This window comes from Papaver somniferum, unplaced genomic scaffold (assembly GCF_003573695.1).
Source record: "Papaver somniferum cultivar HN1 unplaced genomic scaffold, ASM357369v1 unplaced-scaffold_104, whole genome shotgun sequence".
Lineage (NCBI taxonomy): Eukaryota > Viridiplantae > Streptophyta > Magnoliopsida > Ranunculales > Papaveraceae > Papaver > Papaver somniferum.
This window is the reverse complement of record NW_020619270.1, coordinates 2,605,854-2,627,333: the sequence shown is the minus strand read 5'-3', so window position 1 is coordinate 2,627,333 and position 21,480 is coordinate 2,605,854.

Genomic DNA, 21,480 nt, shown 5'->3' with positions numbered 1-21,480 from the left:
AATACTTGCTCAGTTGCTCGAATATTGATCCAATTATCAATATTCAGTAATTTATGAATCGAGCAATACTTGCTCAGTTTCTCGAATAATCCATGTATATTCAGTAACTCATCAATATTCAACAACTCGTCGAATTTACAATATTTGCTCAGACGAGCAATATTAATACTCATGAATCACTGAGCATTCGTCAATCATGCTCGATTCAACAAAACTTAGACTCACTGTCTAATCAGTCAATAACTGACTAATTAAAACACGTCTGCCTTGCAGAACTCCACGATTTGTGAGACATCAATCACATCACAAATGGGGGGATATCACTTAGGTTTCTGGTCTGGCGGTCTACGGCACGTGGATTCATCCACGACGAGAAATGTGTGTAAGTCGTGCAAACGGTTGAAGGAGTTAGAAAAGTAGTGGGTGCACGATCAGTCAAGTATCCACACAACATGGAACTGACTTTAACACGATCTCCCACTTTCTCACTCTTTCACTCAAGAAACCGTCACACTTACAGGGATCAATGTGTTCACAACTCTGACAATATAAATAAGTCTCTGAATCCGTGATTGAAATATAATGACATCATCAGCAATCGTCCACACAAAATTTCTCGAGTAACTACTCTCAAGAATTCATTAATCCATCAGAGCTTATCCAAACTTCACAGTTTACCAATTATTGCAGAAACCTTCAACACATCCAAAATCTTTGATCATCACTGATCCCACACAATTCTCAACTTCCCTCCTACATATCAACCCATCTCCCTCTTTGCGACTGAATTGACTCTGGAACGGCCATTGACTAGGTTTAGGCCGGAGTCCTACAGATTGATCTCTCGAATCTAAGAACTCCCTTTTCAGTGCATCTGTGTGAGGTTCAACAGTTTGCTCGGTTGAGGAGTCTTGACCGCACGCTCGACTCTTCACTTCCCTAAAAACCAGTAAACCGTTTTTCCCCATCTAAACCCCCGCTTTTTCAATTGGTATCAGAGGAGCAAACACGTTTATGACCTTACAAGTCTGTGTTTGTAGCGATCTGACTCTATGGACAAGAGTACTATCTCTAATGACGCAACATCAGTTCAGAGACTCTCGGGTGAGCTTCAAAGTCCTGAAACTTCTGAGAAAAACTCTATCTCCGGTTCCTTGACTGAACCTGCATTCGACTGGAAAAAATCTCTTGATGAGAAGTTGGATGAACTGTCAGATGACAGTGATTCAGAAGAAGGACAAAGTATCGATGAGGAAGTCTCTCAATATATTAAGTTGTTTGACCATGCTTTGAAAGAAAAGAAGTCAACAACTTGCTTGACTAATTATATGACTCCGTTTTGTCAAGAAAACAGAAAATTGAGAAAACTATTTAAAGGATATGATGGCGGATATAATCTCATAAAATCTATCGTTAAAGATCGTGAGGAAGATGTACGCATATAAAGGTCTGAATGTGATAATCTTCTCTGAAATATCTTTGTGTTGAAAGAAAGACCTGCAGAAGCTGAAGCAAGATATGACTCTCAACAAAAATGTTTTGATGACAAAGAACTCAGTCATCTTGCCAAAGAAAAATCCTTGGAGACTGACCTTGCAGCTGCTCTTGATAAAGTGAAATCACTGATAGACGCATTTTTGTGTATAATTTGTCCTCAATGTTTCGTATTGTTGGTACTCGATTTCGTACTTATTATTTTGTTTTTGTATTTGTGTAGGTGTTTTTGGAAAAATAAACATGTGTGGAAAAATCGGCTCGAAAAGTTGCTCGGGCACCCTCGGAGGACATTTGCTATGCTGACTCTCATCTTGGATAAAGGGCTCTCAATTACAAAGGGGCACCCAGATGATATTCACACCCCCAGCTGTTGGATAAGGGCTGACCATCCTCTTCGTTTGAATTTCTTGTTTTGGCGGGAAATTGTGTTCATCACTAACAGAAATTAGGGTTCGTGTTCTGGAGGTGATTTAAGCAGACTCAACGGCTGAAATTGCATGCGACGACTTCATTAAGCTTAACAGGCGAGGTATGATCAATGGCTTGGACCAGAATTGGTTGAAGAATTCGATTGAGCATATCAGGGAAAGATGGTTTTATTCTCGGTTTTTCAGTTTGAAACAAAGAATGGTTTGAGAGAGATTAAATTTCGGGTCTGGATTGGAACCAGCCTGTTTCTACGAAACAAGGTTGGTATGGTTGTTTGTTTCGACTAGGCTTGGCTGAATCATCGAACAGGGAAGATTTCTCTTGATTATCGTTAAACAGACTTGGAATATTCTCGGGATTCTTCCGAGCCATTTATGGTAATTGTGTGTGACCCGAGTGTACTGTAATCAAGTTGTTACGTGTCTGGATGATGACTCAGCGTGTTGAATGGGGTTAGGAAGCTGCAGGCGCTTGAGAAGTTAAAACAGGAAGCAAAAGATTCCCGAGTTAATGGTTTGACAGTGAGAAGATTTCAGAGTTTATTACGAAGATATTTGGGTGTTGTGACTATATAAAGGGTGTAAGGACTCACAAGAGGGGGATCGAGAGTTGGGAGAGGCGACAGAGAGGAATAGGAAGCTGCAAAGCAGATTTTTATGCTGCTGCAGGGAAGAAGAACCTGAAGAACATAAAACCGTATAAAACTGTCGTTTTAAGGGTCGCATATTTAACAGTTTGTAACGGCCAGTTTCTAACGATTACCTTCAGTTTGTAACAATTATTGTAACTGTGATCTCTGTAACGCTTTTTCAGTGTTGCGAATTGCCTGAGTTATATTTTCCTCTTTGTAAACACCTATTGAGCAATACAAAATTCCTTTGAGTGTGTTTTCACCATGTGGAGCTAGAACCCATCACTGGGACAACGGAGGAAGCTGGATTTCATCCTTGGGGTAATTTAATTAATTCCTTATTTACTTTTTGCACCGATCTTAAATGATTTATGATTTCTATTAATCAATTGTTATCTTGTTAGCTAGTGTATGCTTAGTCTTAGGTGTTTTAGACTAAGACTATGCTTGTAATTTACAATTGATGTTTTACGAAATCTACTTTGGAAAAGAATAGAGTCATTGTTTCTTTTCTTTTGAGCTATTAATGTCTAGGATAAATTTATGAATCCTATGAACATGAAAAGCAGTGGAATCTCGAGTCTCGGTCCCTCTTCATCCTGTGACTTTATTTTGTATATATATATTTTCTTATTTTTAGTATTTTCTTTTATTAAAACATAAAATCAATCCGACAAGTCTGAGTGAACGACAACCTTTCTTACCACTATTAAAATTCGATCAATTTTTGGCGCCGCCAACGCGGAATGGTGTATAGATTTATTTTTAGGTTTTATTTTTATTTTTATTATTTTTGTTCTTTTTTACGCCTTTTGGTATTTCTTATTTGTTTTCAGATTTGGAGCTGAGCTAAAGAAAAAGGGAGAAAGTGCTGAAAACAAAAGCGAAGCCAAAGAAGGAAAGAAAAGAGGAATCCAAAAGGAGTGAAGAAGAAGATTTTGTATATTATTTTATTTTATTTTTTTAGAAACTGTAATTAAGGTTTTTATTTTTGTAATATTTTATTTTTGGACATTTATTTTTTCTTTTCTTTCGGACATTGAGCTTTGGGACTTTATTTTTTTTAAAACTCTACGGAAGGGTAGTTTTAAATATAAAATGTGTGCAGAGAAAGACGGCGATTACGATATCGCCTCGGCCCCTCGGGTTCGTACATGACATAGGAGTCGTGGCCCGAGTCGACTTCAACGGTTCAACCCCCGTCTGGAACGGGAGGTAAGAATTCTAAACACCCGCGAATCCCCTGTCAGCGGGTTTACTGGATGATTTTGTATGCATATATGTTGAGGACCTGAAATCGGATTTAATTTTCTAGTAAAGGGCAAGGCCTGGCCAAATCAAGATAAGGACTCGGATTTCATCACTGTTTCCTTCTTGCCCGCCTTAGGAACACGTGACCTACGCGAACCTAAGCTTAAAATATTGACTAGAACGAGACCGATAGGGTAACGAGCTTAATAGGAAAGTCATTCGAAAAATATTGGTTACTCTTCTAAGCATACTTCGAAGTTCATGATGGTTTCTGTGAGTTGAATGCGTGACTGCGTCGCCTTGTAATACCGGTGAGGCCTTGGGTATCAAAGCTCCACCGAGCTTCCCTCGCCTCTATTCAACTTACTTTGACTCGGATTTGATTCCAGAGGGGTATGCTTAAATTGTAACGAATTCCCTTTCGAAGAATTAGAAGTTGTTCTAGAAACAATCTAAGTGGAGCCATCATGCTTTTTGTTTGCTAGATAAAATAGGCTTGTTTTGGTCGAGTCATCCTTCTTTGTGTTTGTTTAGAATTCCCTTGCAGTTAGGATGTCGAACTGGTATTATAATAGCCAATACAATGAGTATCCGACTGAGCATCTTGGATATTATCCTTTTTATGACCATAGTGTGAATAATGATTGGGAACGCGAAACCTTTGAAGGTTATGGTCTATACCATTGTGATCCCAATTACTATGCACATACCCACAGGTCATACGAGCAAAACAATCCTTCTATTTCTCTAGAAGAGTCTCTCAAGAGTTTTAATGAGTCAACACGGAAGTTATTTATGAAAGAGACTTATAATATTGTTCTCCCAGAAGAGTCCGTAGAGAAGTCAACTAAGATTTCTCTAGAAGAGTCCCTCAAGCAATTTACTGAGAGTGCAAATAGGATTGTGGAAAAACTTGCTCAGGATAGTCTTAATTTCCAATATAGTGTTCCCAATACCACCCTTGAAAATAAGGATAGTTTTTATTCACATAATCAAGATGACGAGGTTAGAATTGGTAACACTACTTGTTTAGATGAAGTTCGATCATTATCATGTTATTATAATGATGATTATGATAAGGATAGTATTGATGAAGAACATGAAATATGTAGGCATAGTGATCAGGAATTTGTTACTCCGATTGAGATTTATAATGATAGTGTTGTTTCTAGTACAAATCCAAATAATTATAATAATTATTCACCTATTCAAAAGGATGAGGATTTGACTAGAGATACCACCGTTTTAGACGATGTAGTTCATGATCCTTTAGCCTGCAGTATGTTGGATAATCCATTATTTGATGTGCCTATCAGTGAATCGGAGGAAGTAACTATGATTAACACCTTAGTTAATGAGCCTTTACTAGAAACTTTCGCTGGTAATCCTTTATATGATTGTGATGATGGTTTAGAGGAAAGAATTTACCCTGAGAATAATGTTTTAGAGTCTAGCAATTTAGAAACACTAATCTTAGAAGACCATAAACTCGTAGAGATGAGTGAGGATGAACCAGACTTAGAAGAATCAATTGACCATTTTCAGGAATCTGATGACCTAGAAATTAGGGAAGTTGTGACTAGTCTTTCTAGAGACACGGAAAACTCTAAGTTTGGGGGTAATTATCATTCTCCATTTTAACTATTAGAAAGTTCCCTCGTGTAGGACTTGAAATTTGTGCCTCAACCATCTTACAAGATTATCTTCATACACATTTTACCGAACCTAATGATGTCCAGAAAGAAGCTCAGTTGTTAGAAACCCATCCTCTGGTTGATGTGGTTAACCCAGGCTATGATACCAAGATTGACTTTGTTTTCCCACCAAAAACTTTTCTTCCAATTGTGAGAACATATGATTTTCAGATGTGTTGGTTATTAAGTTTTGAGACTAAACCTAATTACTTTAGGATATTAGGGTCGACACATTTTCTTAAGAATGACCATTATTATGGTCAACTATGTGAGTCAAATCTGATTGACTTAGAGGATCCCCAATTATTCAGGTTGTTGTTATGTGCTTCTAAGTTCATAGTTGAGTTTTTCCAGACTCTAATACCTGAACCGGATCTTAGATTTGAGGAAATCCAACCAATAAAAGCTTTTTATTTATACCCTTTTATAGAGCCTGAACCTGAACCACAACTAGATGTAGTTGTCTTAAGCAAGGGTATGTTCGGTATCTTCTTGGTCTGTTGCAGTTTCCTCTTCTTGTGGGTAATACTTTTTGATCTAGATGACCCACAATTATTCCGGCTACTGCTATATGATTCTACGAGGTGACTAATTCTTCCAATGTCTGGATGAAGACTTTAAACTTAGCACTTCTTGGGAGGTAACCCATTTTCATGCGACACGGTAATATTCTTCCTTATTTCTTTTCCCTCAAGTGGTAATAGTTTCTCCATGTTCATGTTTTCAATTTATCTTTAGAACATTGAGGACAATGTTAGATTTAATTTTGGGGGTAAGGGAGAAACTTCTAGCGTCACATAGTATCCGGTTAGCTAAGTTTACATACTGTTTCTCACCGAAAAGATAGAAATTGGAATTACTAGGGATAACATTCTACTGAGACATTAGAGAAAAAGCCATTGAGATCTTTGAAATCCAGGAGAGAACTTGTTCCTTTTAGAGGGTAACCGTGATGGACCTAACCATCCATGATAGAAAGGCAAGTAGGTCATAAGGAAATGCCAGAAAGACAAAGCAACCTCACAATGTAGTCTTAGTTACTGGATTACGACTCTCTCTCAGTAGAAACTTATCATCATAAACAAGCGGAGAGACATCAAAATCTATGAAGAAAGTTGAATACATTTAAGGTTTAGAAGCAACAATAGAAAAGAATAATTCAAAAATCAAAGTTGAAGACTTAGTAACAAGAAGTTATAAGAGCAAATGATATAAGTTGTTGAAGTTCATGATACCAAGACATCACAAGTTGCGAAGATCCAAGTTCTAAAGTCCTTCTCTCATGGTCATTCAAATTTTTGTCTTGTGATTTTTGTGTTAAAAAAAAATTAAAAAAAAAATCATCATTACGTTCTTAGTTTTTTGTTCAATAAAGCCATAGGGAAGTAGAAATCTATAAGGAAGTTTCAAGCAAGAAACTAAGGAGAAAAGTTAAATTGTCAAGGTTCTACGAGATTCAAGAGTTTATCATCAACAGTTGAAGTCGAAGAAGACGTTGTTTCTACTGAGCACTATGAGAGAGTCGAAGAGAGATGCATATTGGTTGCTTTGTTAGTCCGCTTTCCATTTGGCACAAGATCTTTCTAGCACTGGTTCAACTCATCACACGTAATTAGTCCAGCTGTGTAGAAGATGTCCCTCTCATCTTTATCTCTCTCCTAATCTTATCCAGCTGTAAAGCGGATGCATCTTACAATGTTTATCTAGATGTGTAGCGGATATCTCTTTATCTAGCAGTGTTGTGGATGTGTCTCCCCTTTTCTTTAGTCAGCTTTAGAGCTGGTGCCTTTAATTTCTCTGACAATTCTAGTTACTTGGAGATAGGTTGAGAATATGTATGTCCTCATAGATCTTTGGATACTTGTGACCAATTAGAAGTCTTGGTTTTGTGGGTACACCTCTGGTAAACCCTCCTGAGATTAACTCGGTTTTATTTTTTATTAGTTTTGCTCGAGGACTAGCAAATAATAAGTTTGGGGGTATTTGATAGACGCATTTTTGTGTTTAATTTGTCCTCAATGTTTCGTATTGTTGGTACTCGATTTCGTACTTATTATTTTGTTTTTGTATTTTTGTAGGTGTTTTTGGAAAAATAAACATGTGTGGAAAAATCGGCTCGAAAAGTTGCTCGGGGCACCCCCGAAGGACATTTTCTATGCGGACTCTCATCTTGGATAAGGGGACCCTCAATTACTAAGGGGCACCCAGATGATATTCACACCCCCAGCTGTTGGATAAGGGCTGACCATCCTCTTCGTTTGAATTTCCTGTTTTGGCGGGAAATTGTGTTCATCACTAAAAGAAATTAGGGTTCGTGTTCTGGAGGTGATTTAAGCAGACTCAACGGCTGAAATTGCATGTGACGACTTCATTAAGCTTAACAGGTGAGGTATGATCAATGGCTTGGACCAGAATTGGCTGGAGAATTCGATTGAGCTTATCAGGGAAAGATGGTTTTATTCTCGGGTTTTCAGTTTGAAACAAAGAATGGTTTGAGAGAGATTAAATTTCGGGCCTGGATTGGAACCAGCCTGTTTCTACGAAACAAGGTTGGTATGGTTGTTTGTCTCGACTAGGCTTGGCTGAATCATCGAACAGGGAAGATTTCTCTTGATTATCGTTAAAAAGAGTTGGAATATTCTCGGGATTCTTCCGAGCCATTTATGGTAATTGTGTGTGACCTGAATGTGCTGTAATCAAGTTGTTACGTGTCTGGATGATGACTCTGCGTGTTGAATGGGGTTAGGAAGCTGCAGGCGCGTGAGAAGTTAAAACAGGAAGCAAAATATTCCCGAGTTAATGGTTTGACAGTGAGAAGATTTCAGAGTTTATTACGAAGATATTTGGGTGTTGTGACTATATAAAGGGTGTAAGGACTCACAGGAGGGGGATCGAGAGTTGGGAGAGGCGACAGAGAGGAATAGGAAGCTGCAAAGCAGATTTTTCTACTGTTGCAGGGAAGAAGAACCTGAAGAACATAAAACCGTATAAAACTGTCGTTTCAAGGGTCGCATGTTTAACAGTTTGTAACGGCCAGTTTCTAACGATTACCTTCAGTTTGTAACAATTATTGTAACTGTGATCTCTGTAACGCCTTTTCAGTGTTGCGAATTGCCTGAGTTATATTTTCCTCTTTGTAAACACCTATTGAGCAATAAAAAATTCCTTTGAGTGTGTTTTCACCATGTGGAGCTAAAACCCATCACTGGGACAACGGAGGAAGCTGGATTTCATCCTTGGGGTAATTTAATTAATTCCTTATTTACTTTTTGCACCGATTTTAAATGATTTCTATTAATCAATTGTTATCTTGTTAGATAGTGTATGCTTAGTCTTAGGTGCTTTATATACACTATGCTTGTGATTTACAATTGATGTTTTACGAAATCTACTTTGGCAAAGAATAGAGTCATTGTTTCTTTTGTTTTGAGTTTTAAATGTCTTAGATAAATTTATGAATCCCATGAACATGAAAAGCAGTGGAATCCCTAGTCCCGGTCCCTCTTCATCCTGTGACTTTATTTTGTAAATATATATTTTCTTATTTTTAGTATTTTCTTTTATTAAAACTTAAAATCAATCCGACAAGTCTGAGTGAACGACAACCTTTATTACCACTATTAAAATTCGATCAATCACTGGAAGAGAGTCTGAAAAGATTCAATTCTAGCTCTACAAAATTGTCTTCTATGATTGGAGCATGTAAAGAACATCGTGATACACGTGGTTTGGGCTATAAAGGAATAGACGCTCCAAAAACTAGTAAGATCAACTTTTTTAAAGCTGTTGATAATTCTTCATGTGAAAAACTTTCGCAGCTGGTTATATGGCTAAAAACAAGGATTCTACTTCTTCCAAATATACTCACACGAGAACGGTTAAGAATAATTCCTTTAACTGCTATTACTGTGGGAATAAAGGATATTCTGAGCGAAGATGTCGTTTTCGTTTGAGGAATGAAAAATTTCACAACATGCTTGTATGGATGTCTAAAGAAGTTATCAAACCTGTCTCTCACATTGTTGGAGTAAAGGGCAATTTCGACAATCAAGAAAACTACTATGATAAGTCTTTTCTTAATTGTGCCTTTGAAACGAAAAATGGTAGAAGGAAGAATGGTCGAAGAGTAACTAACTTCTTAAATAACTCTGAAAAGAGGAAAAGACATATGAGAAATAAAGAAAAGTCAAGTTTCTTGTCACTCCCTCGAGAAGGCCGCAATTTCAAGAGTTCTGCTCCAGATTGCTTACATATCAATAATCGAGTCTCAGAACTTAAGGTAAGCATAAACAGAGTCAAACGGGGCATCAAAAAAACATGGAAAGCGATTGACTCAGGTACTCCTAGTTCCTTTCTTAATAAAATTCATTCGACTATGTCATGTGATTTGTCTCAAAATCCTTCTGAAGGAGAAAAAGAAGAAGTCAAAATTGATGAGCAAAATGCTCATCCTAATACACCATGACTGACCAATACAACATCTCTCTTTTAATTTAAGAAGTATGCTCATTGTTCTCAAGAAGTGTGTCTTGAGAAATGCTGTCGAGGTTGTATGTTCTCTCTTCTTGTTTTTGATTTTTAAAATATGTTGAGCTTCGCTCCAGTTTTTTCTCTTGTAGATAATCATGATCCTTCTTCCTTGAGAATTTTTTTTCTGTGTGCGTGTACTTCCTCTAAATAGTTGGTTCTCAATTATTTTTCGTGATTTTAGAACTCCATTCTTCTCTTGGTCGCATCTTAAGGCCGTGACCACCAATGCACAAACTCCTGGTCCACACGAACGTATACAAGTTTTCCTAAGGTTTTCCATGGAACTTATTTATATACTTGGGTGTCATCCCGTGTTACACTGTTCTGAAAGGTCAAAGGGGTTTACCAATTTGGTGTGCACAATGAATGGAGAAAACGAAGATGATGAAGTCAAGAAGGGGAAGACTATCGAGTTTCATGAGAATCCTGTTTTCATAACATGCCTTCATTCCTTTGATCATGAAAAAAAACCACCAGTTCAAATATCATCACAACTGGTAGGAAATCTTTTTCAATATTTTGAAGTCGTTCGTGAACAACTCGGAATTGCAACAAGGAATCTTGAGTTTTTGAAAAACGAACTGAAGAAAGCATCTGATGAGCTCATCTTTGTTCAATCTCTGGTTGCTAACCGGATCTAGTGTTTTTCAGATCATGTTCTCTATAGGAGTTTGTTTACCTAGTAAATATTATTTTGTTGTTTTGTTTAGAAGAATAACTATAGGTTGGAATAACTATTATTGTGATTACACATAGCTATGTCCAACGTTTTCATCTTCTTGTTTTATAGATTTAGTGGTTTAAATTCTAAATTTGTTTGGAAGATGATTTTTGCAGTATTAATCTTTATGATTTTATATATTGCAATATTGTTATGAGATGCGTGTGTTTACGTCCGTGAACTTGACCGTCCCATATCTTGTCAAAAGTAAAGTCTTTCGTATGTCGATATGCATGTATTGATAAAAGAATGAATGGACTTTTGACAAATACAAAAGTTAAGCCTATATTGTCAATTATTGATGAAACATAGGTTAAAATCTTTTGTTTGCAAGGATTATGTCTATTAAATATCGTTATGCGAATAGTGATGGAAAATATAATGAATCCTTGTGTATTCCTTAGTAACTAATCTTCCCTGATCCATATTTTATGTATTACTGTGAGGCTCCGTAAAGTGTCTTATGTTGAGCATTGAACAACCAAGTTGATTATTTTAATGATTAGCTTTGTTGTTGTTCCGTGAGGTACTTTATGTCGAGCATATTCAACTAAATTAATCATCTTGTTTGGTTATTTAGTTGTTGCTCCGTAAGTTTTCTTATGTCGAGCATGACCAATTAAATTGATTACTTTTGTGATTAGTTTGATTGTGTATTTCGATTAAATTAATTATGGGTTCTCTTGTGATTAATCTAATTGTATATTTTTGAGTCTCCATACGTTCACTTATGTTTGAGCATTTGTCGATTAAATTAATCATGGGTTCTCTTGTGGTTAGTTTAATTGAATATTTTGGATTCAAATACATACTTGTATGTGATTTTTTATGTCCAAAAAAATCCTTCTTTTCCTTCAAAATTAAGGTCGCTCTTGTTGTTCTCTCGGGAATGACATCATATGGGGAGAGTTCTTTTTGAACTTGCGCTTAATTGTCAAATCTTTGTGGGGAGTGCGGCTGTGGAATATTATAGGGGTTATCTTGTATCTTTAAACTCCTTGATAAATGCATTTAGCTTCGGCTTTATGATTGCATATAAATAAGATGATGTGTGTTCTTTCTTTTGGTCATGAAATGTCTCTTTCAGAAATTTCATTAGGATCCCGTTCTTGTACCGTTGCCAATTTTATTGACAAAAAGGGGGAGAATTAATATGTAGTTCACACTACAAATACATATGGTTTTCGTATCATTATGTAAGGGGAAGTGGTTTCCATGTGAGATGGAGTATTGACTAAGGGGGAGTGATACATATCACCATAGTATTGTTGTTGAAGTTGTGATACAATTGAACTTTGACGTTGTATAATGATACTATGACACTGTATATATAACAATGATTGAGAACTATTATTTTCTTATTGTTATAGCTACGGATTTTCAACAACGATGATGCTAAACTTACAACCTTTGGGATCATTGGAGTACTTGGAAGTGATGAATATTTCGAATAATGTTGAAGATTAGGCATGTGGAATAGGAGCTACAAAAGTTAATTTTTTTTTTTTGTATTCCATATGTATTAATAGTTTTGCCATTAGAGCATTGCTCGGTCGAACTCGCATGCGTTGCTATCTCAAGCATGTTTGTCAATGTTAGTGATCAAAACTATAAGTCTTGATTTCTAGCCTACATAGCTAAAGGTCTCGGACTAGGATAGAAAGTGTAGTTGAGCTCAAGAACTCCATGGCAATCATCATACAAGACGAAGGACTACTTAAGGAACTGGTGGATCTTCATCGACTAAAAGGTATGTGGAGACTTGAACTTATCTGTCACTCAAAAGTCTATTTACTCTATATCCTACTCTTGAGACAAAATTTGTTTTGATATATAGACTTTCATTATACACATTTGCTATTTGGAGCCGAGTTTATCTCGCCTATCTATTTCTCGAAATATATTTTGGCAAGCTTTCGCTTTAGCCGTATTCATCTTTACCAAGTGACGAAAGTCATGTTATGTTTCAATCACTTTGAAAATTGCTCTGACGAAAAATGGTCTGTGAATAACGGCTATATAACGTTCTCTGAGAATGTTTCAATGATTGAAATGAGAGTTTAGATTACATAACCATTGGTGGATATAAGCATTGTTGTGGAAACACATATATGCATAAGTCTTATTTCTTGAACCAAAATTTGCGAACTTTGTTGATCAAGAGAAATGGAAGTGGCGTGAGTCAAGTCCGCGAACTGGCAGAACTTCTCGGCCCGGGATTTTCTACTGGAGTTTGTGAACTCCTTCCATGAGCTTAAGTCCGCCAACCCAGTCCGCGAACTTGAGCAGGTTATATCTAAAGTCGGTTGTTCTTGAACTAATATTTAAATAAACTAAGGAATGTTTTTGAAAACCGTGGCTATAAAGTTCATGAACAGATTCGAGTGAATCAAACCGATTTTGCTTCAATTGTGTCTTGTGTAGTTACATAAGATTTCTTTGCAATTGAACAACTCTCTAACTAGTTGTAGATGGTGGATTTTCCACAAGGGAAAAATCGTAAAACCATAATTATGCATACTCCGGATCCGACAATCGGATGAGTATTGAGACTCATGTCTCTCAACAAAGCGTGAAAGCTCATGCCATAAAATCTCTGTCTGAGAAGGCTGTCTCTCAGAGTATCTGTAGATGTGTAGTCTCCCAGCTGAGGCCACGACACATCTCATGAATAATGATCAATTTCAGTAATTATTTCTATATAGAATCGAAAGATTGGACGGCTCCTAGATAGCATGCCTGCTAGTATAGAGCGACAACGTCTTCAGGATGCAACCAAGTTTTCCCTGACTATATAGGAGAAATATGATACTCCAGCAAGTTCATATTGCTCAACTCTCAGATAATTAATGCTCCTAGGTAGGAAGCCCTGCTAGTATAGAGCCATAACCGCCTGAATATCCAGCAATATTCTACGATTCTTCGTTATATTTCGTCATTTCAATTTGTGGTTCTTCCCAGCAGAATTCCACGGGTTAGTGATAAATATTCAACGAAATAAGCATCTGAGCATCGAATAAGCCCTGACTAAAATGGTGCAAGTGTACTTAGCAATAATGCACAGACCAGCATTTGAATGCGCAAACGAGGATTTAAAAAATACGAATGAACGATGAACCTATGCAAAATAGGAAGGAAAAATAATAATAAAAAAATATTAGCAAAGGCGCCAGGGACTGGGCTCACCAGCCGACTGGTCATGTCGTGACCAATCCCACACCCAATTTATATTTTATCATATTTTATTATTTTTCCCTGATCTCATGAAAATTCTCTCGTTCGAGCAAATCTCCTTCGATTCAAGGAAATTCTTTAATCTCATGATATCAAGAAAATAATAAAATTAGGGAAAGGTTTCACGGGACCGAACACCAGCCGGCCGGCCATGCCCTAGCCGTGGCCGGTCCCACACCTCACGTCCTCATTATTTTATTATTTCTCTCAATCCATGAAAATTCCCTGATTTCATGAATTTTCCCTAAACCCATGAAAAATACTATAAAATTAAGAAAACTCGTGGGACCGGGCCCTAGCCTGCCGGTCATGCCCTAGCCGGTCCCACACGCCTCTTATTCTATTATTATTATTTGTTTTGTTTTCCTCATTCCATGAAAACTCCCTGATTTCAACAAAATACCTTGGTTTCAACAAATCTCTCTGATTCTATGAAAATTCTCTAAAATCATGAAAATTACATAAAATTGGGAAGAGTGCCATGGGACCGTGCCCGTCGGCCGGCCGGCCATACCTTGGCCATTGCCGGTCCCACACTCCATCACTCCCTATTTTATTATTATTTTATTTATCTCATCTCATGGAAGTTCCCTAATTTCATAAAACTCTCCGGTTTCATGGGATTTCCCTCAATTCAGAGAAAATACGCAAAATTACATAAAACTGGGAAAAGTGTGGGACCGTGCTTGTCAGCAGGCCTGCCATGCCCTAGCCGTGGCCGGTCCCACACCTTGCAATTTCCTGTTTTATTTATTATTTTTCATCATCTTATGTATTTTTCCTAGTTTCAGCAAAACCCTGGATTCTGCATATTTTCTCAAAATGTTGCTCAAACGCACATTGGAAAATATTGAAACTCTCAGGACTGAGACACGGACACTATGGTGACACGGGCACATCCCCTTGACCGACCAAGGGTGACCCTAAGGCTAATTGCTCATATTAGGTTCAAACTCTTTCCAAACAATTGGGGGTTTGCTCAAACGACCATCAATTGGTCCCACGGTCACCAAGAGCCGGTCCCATGACCTCCTGGTCGGTCGCTCATCTTTTCATGGCTAGGCTTTGTTATCTGTCGCTCACACGAGCATTATTTTAATAAATGATTAAATCAACATTTAATCATTCTTTCACCAACTGGTCCTCAAGAGACTTTGGTATTTTGCTCATTCGAGCATATGGGCGTTACATGGTGGACTCATCATCCCATGTGGCCGGTCCCTGCTTCACTCTGTGGTTGATTTTGAATAAATCATCATTCCATTAAAATTAGGGTTTTTGAATCCAGGGCTCTGCAAAAACATGATTCTGAGCAGATTAAAAAACTGATAATTTTATGTTGATTCCATGATCAACATTTTTATTTATTATGCTCGACCCAGCAGTCAGTATCTTAGATTAATATTTTATTTGGTCCTGCTACCAACAATTCATCAAATGAGCAATATTCGCTCAAACCGGTAATATTTGCTCGAATTAGCAATATTTGCTCGAACCAGCAATATCTGCTCAGATTCAAGAATATTGGTTCAACTATCAATATTCAACAATTCAGCAACACAGTTTGTTCGTCTTTGGTAATCAACATAATAATACCTCATCTCAGCAGACATATTTAATTCATGAGTTTCAGAACATTTGCAAATCATGTTCAACTCAGCAATACATGGACTCATCGTTCCATAAAGTCAACAACTGACTCCACAATCACGAGATATCAATCGTGTCACATGGGGGGATATTAACTAGGGTTTTGGTATGGAGGTCTACGACATGTGTGTTCACCCACGATGAGAATGTGAGCAAGTCGTGCAATCAGTTGGAAGAGTCAGCAAAGTAGTGGGTGGAAAATTAACCAAGTCTCCGCACGATGAGCAACTGGTTTTAACACGATTTCCTACTTCCCCACTCTCTGATTCCAGCAACTGTCACACTTCATGGGATCATGGTGTTTTTAATTTAGTAATATAAAAAGACCTCTGAATCATGATCGAAAAGACAAGATTCGAATACTCGAACATTCGTCTAAACAAGAAATTTCTCGGCAAGTTCATACGGACAATCTTTCGTCTACACGAACCAATCGTCTGAGCAATCACTCTCAATTGAGTAAAATTCAATCATTAAGAGCGTTCTTACATTGAATTCACAGCACACCTACAATCTCAGATCACCATTGATCCCACACATTTCTCAGCTTCCCTCCTACAGATCAACCCATCCTCTCTTGTGACCGAATTGACTCTGGAACAACGATTGTTCTTGGTTTAGGCCAGAGTCTTGCAGATTGATCTCTCGAACTTAAAGCACTCCCTTCTTGCAGTGCATCTGTGTGAGGTTCAACATTTCGCTCGGTTCAAGGAGTCTCCACACGGACGTCTCCTCAATTCCGTAAAAACTAGCAAATCGTTTTTCCCCATCTACAGATTGGAGACCACAGTGGGAGATTAATCTCTCGGTTGCAATCTCATGATTTCACAAGATGGTTGGTCTTAGGACTAATTCAACTGATCCAAACCCGATCCAGAATCTTTCAAATGGTAATGTTCCTCCTTCTAATGTTATATCTAATGGCACAGAAGGCGGAAGAACCCAGACTCTGACAGAGTTGTCTCAAATCCTGGAGATTCACGCCAGGAACATGGATCCGATGAAGAATACGATGAACCACATACTCGATTTCCTCATCAAACTGACATCTGAGTTAGGCGGCATCTCCGCATTAGAAGTGCCAACACTGGGAACTGATTTGTCACCCGACCCTCAAAGCAATAGCTTCATTACTTATGAGAAGCCGGTGGATCAGGAAGTTGCACAATTGATCGAAATTTTGTGTGAACTTTTACACTTTTCCAGGGAGCAGCGTACAGACACGTTTTCCGCACTCATCCAGATATCATCTGACGTGAAAATAACTCCACCAACCCCAACAGTTGAAGAAGTATCCCTGGTGTCTGAACATTCGATCGACAACATCATTTTTGGAGAAGAAGATCGCATGGCAGATGAAGGACATAATCGGGCATTGTACGTAACTGGTTTCATCAAAGGCACCGAATTTAGGAGGGCTCTCGTTGAAACAGGCGCTTCCACAAACATCGTAACTATTAAGACTCTCAGGATAGCCAGATTCCCACAAGGTAAAATCATTCTCCATCCCATTCTAATGACAGGATTTGAAGGAAGCCAAAGCCATACGTATGGATATGCGTATATAGATTTGAGGGTAGGGCCGATTCAATCGAAAGTGAAGTTTCATGTGATCAAACAAGAACCTGACTATCACATGATACTCGGGCGACCGTGGCTCCATGAAAACAAGGTGGTCCCATCAACCTACCATCAATATATGAAGGCTTTACTCCAACAACAAGATCGTTCGCATAGCCGCTTCATCATCTCCTTACGCTCTGGCCTACGATGCTGAATTCATCGAATCCCAGAGGAGCATTCCTGAACCTACTAAGAAGATCTACAGTACTCCACTTCCAAGTTGGAAAACTATTGAAGCTGTTGATGCGTCATCACTATCTCCAGAGACAGAACCAGTCAAATCACCTGCTATACCGGTCAAACGCCGCAAGGATCATGTCACGACTCCAGGATCCAATTTTATGACCATCCATAATGCAGAAGGGAGGGTCATTTATTGGCGGCGCAAAGATTAGCAATTAATAAGGGAGATTGATCAAGAGTCTCCCCGCCCTAATGAATCATGCCAGATCGAGTAATCGCCTGATAATTAGGTTCAAGATGCTCCACAAAAGTTGCAAGATGGCACGAATTCTACTACTGATGATCTTGAAACAGTTAACATCGGCAGAGAAGAAGTCCCGAGACCAATCTTAATCAGTTCTGCACTATCACTGGAGGAACGAACATGCCTAGTAAATTTGCTGAAAGAGTATCGGGATATCTTTGCTTGGACGTACGAAGAAATGCCTGGTCTCGACGACAAGCTGGTCACTCACCGTCTGCATATCACTCTTGTCTCCAAAGATGTCAAACAACCACCTAGACAGTTCAGACATGAAGTCGAGGAACAAATCAAAGTCGAAATTCAGAAATTGCTAGTAGCAGGATTTATCAAGCCTATCCAACATCCAACATGGCTGGCCAACGTTGTCCCAGTTAAGAAGAAGAATGGTCAAATCAGATGTTGTGTAGATTTTCGGAACCTGAATAAGTGTTTCCCAAAGGATGATTTTCCTTTACCCAACATTGATATGATCGTCGATGCAACCAACGACCACGGTATGTTCTCATTCATGGATGGTTACAGTGGATACAACCAGATCAAGATGTTTGAACATGATGCTGCCAAAACCGCGTTCCGCACTCCCATTGGGAACTTTCACTGCACTGTGATTCCCTTTGGACTGAAGAATACAGGTGCTACCTACCAACGAGCCATGACAACAATATTTCATGATATGATGCATAAGCAAGTAGATACAATTGTAATAATTAGCTTGAGATTGATATCTACGATAGGCAAGATAGAAAAGTAATCACAAACAAACTTCGTCTCATCGTTTGTGATTCCGCAATATATTTTTTCGTTGCGTCGATTAAAGAGGTTGGAGTAGGCTAGTATCTGTAGCGGCTTAATACAGTGTGTGTTCAATCTGGACTAGGTCCCGGGGTTTTTCTGCATTTGCGGTTTCCTCGTTAACAAAATTCTGGTGACTGTGTTATTTCTTTTCCGCATTATATTTGTTTATATAATTGAAATATCACAGGTTGTACGTTGTTCAATCAATTAGAATTTCCAACCTTTTGGTTGTTGATTTAAATTGATTGACACTTGGATATTGGTCTTTGGTACCATCTAAGTTATCTCTCTTTGATAAAGACTCGCAGATTTCTATTTGCTTGAGTAAAGATCAAATCGAGAGATTGAGATATAAACTCGTTGATATACTTTTTATCTGGATTGAGTATGACTGTCTAGTTGATTCTCTAGAAAGTATATTGGAGTTTGTCCATATAAATTGCTAAGCAAAATATTGGGTGTGATTGTCAGACCCCCGCTTTTTCACCTACCACTACTACTACCGAGTTTGATCTTTCTCAACAGCAAAATAACACCTTTACAAGATAAAACCTTGTGCTGAAATTAAAAAACCCAAAAAAAATAAAAATACTTACCATGCATTATAAGATGTATAACAGAAGACTAGACCTCTCCTTCAGTTCCACAACACCAACAACTACACACATTAGGAAAATATTTGTAAATTTTCACGAAGATGATCTTAAGACTTCAAGGAATGCAATCCTCCTAAGTCTTCCTCAAAAGATATTCCCAATGCTCTTCAGATGATCACCACTGATCATCGTCATCGTCGGTGTTAAAGCCCTCTTCTTCATAGGAGAAGTCTACGCCGCTATCAGTGCTGGTAGAAGCTGCAGGACCATAACCTCCATCCTCATCATCTTCTGATCCTTCATTTTCTTCTTCCTAAACCTCTGCTGCAATAGGATTGCCATCTACATCCATCCTTGGTATCTCCTCACCGCCTGAATCCACGTTCAGGGGTTCAGACATGGTACGAGCAAATATCCTGGGTTGAGCTTTCTCTGCCAAATAGAGTAGATACATTTCTGCATCATCTCTCTCGTGTCTTCTTCTCTCTCGAGCCTCTATTTCTGGATCAGGGTTCAAAAGTTTGGCTCATGTATCATGCCATATCTCAAGTACCTGACCAAGTGACCAACAATTAAAATCAAAAAATGGTCAAACATAATAAGGTCCCTGCACAATTATGTATATTTATTTAATTTTAATTAGTTAACAGATGGGCCATATCTTGAACTGCAGCATGGTTTGGCTCAGGCATCATGTCATATCTCAATACCCTGGTCCCTGACCAACAACTCAAATGAGCCACAAAAATCTACCATCACTATGTCAACAGCGCCTGAGACATAACTCATTATCATTTCATCTAATTTCATTCATTTGAGCCGCACAAAACTTCATCGGCAATAACGAAAGAATCGATCAACTCTTCTGTGAAACATCGATTTAAGGATAGATTTAAGTTCAATCGATCTCTCATAGAAGTATTGACACTGATTCATAATCTTGGAAATGCAAATCTGGGTTATCTTCATCGAAGATTCATTTGGGGGTTCCTTGGAGATTCATCTGCAGAAAACTTCATCAACAACAATGAATCAATTGATTCTTCTGTGAAAGATCGATTCAGGCCTAGATTTAAGTTTCATCGATCTCCAATAGAAGTATTGATAGTGATTCATAATTTTGGAAATGCAAATCTTGGTCATCTTCATCTAAGGTATTTCTCATTCATTCATTTGGGGGTTTAATGATTTTACAAATTGGAGGTTACACACTACTGATTTTGAATGGTACAATTTCTGACGGTGATTGTGAACATCTCTAACTTTCAGATTTTAGGTTTATTATGTTGTTGTGAATTGTATCCTTTTCTAGAATGTTTTGGTAATTATGAACATCTCTATCTTTCAGATTTTAGGTTTATTATGTTGCTGTGAATTGTATCCCGTTTTTAGAATGTTTTGGTGATTATGAACATCTCAATTGCATGATTTATGCCTCCACCAAGTAGTTTTATATGTTAGTTGACAGATGATCTTAAACTCAGACATAATATTTGGTTGTAGGATGTCAGCATTGGTGAATAAAGCTTGTATTCTATTTTGAGAAGCAGCATCTCAGGAGTCTTTGTGATTTGTATTCACTGTCATCTTGTAGAAATAAATTAGGTGTGCATAAGGCTCCACCAAGTAGTGTTCATGTCATTTATGTGCAAGTCGAATACGACGCAACCAACGCAAGCCAATTTTTATTAGTCATGTATTTGACAGAAGATATAAAGATCAAACATATATGAATGTTTGTAATTTGTCCCTTTGCCAGATTGTAGATTAAGACTAGGTGTGTATATGCCTCTCCATCAAGTGAATTAGACCGGATAAAGAAACACTAAAGTGAACTGTTTTCAGTATGCATTTGTTTTCAATACATTTTATCTGTGTACATGATCCAGTTCTTTGATTGTAGTTTTAGTTTCTAGAATACATCCTGCATCTCCAACATTATCGAAGCACAATCGTTGGACAATATAAATAAGCTAACTTCATCATATTGCATTTAAAAAAGTTACAACTGTTCTGTTCATTCAGTGTTGAGCAACATTTAGCAGCAACACTATCATTTCATATCCACTTACATGTTCATAAACTAAAACATACCCATTTACAAGTATTTCACCATCTTACCCACAAAAAGTCCAAATACCAAAAAGAAAACAAAAAAGAAAAGAAAAATAAACATAACATTACCCTACATTTTCAGTCTCCATTGCCAGAACCAAAAAAGAAACACATGATTCAGTGACTTACCATTTGCATTAGACCCCCTCCATTTTAATTCTTCTCTGTACTTTGATGATAATATCTATTTCTTAACCATTTTTTAACATTATGTCATCATTTCCATT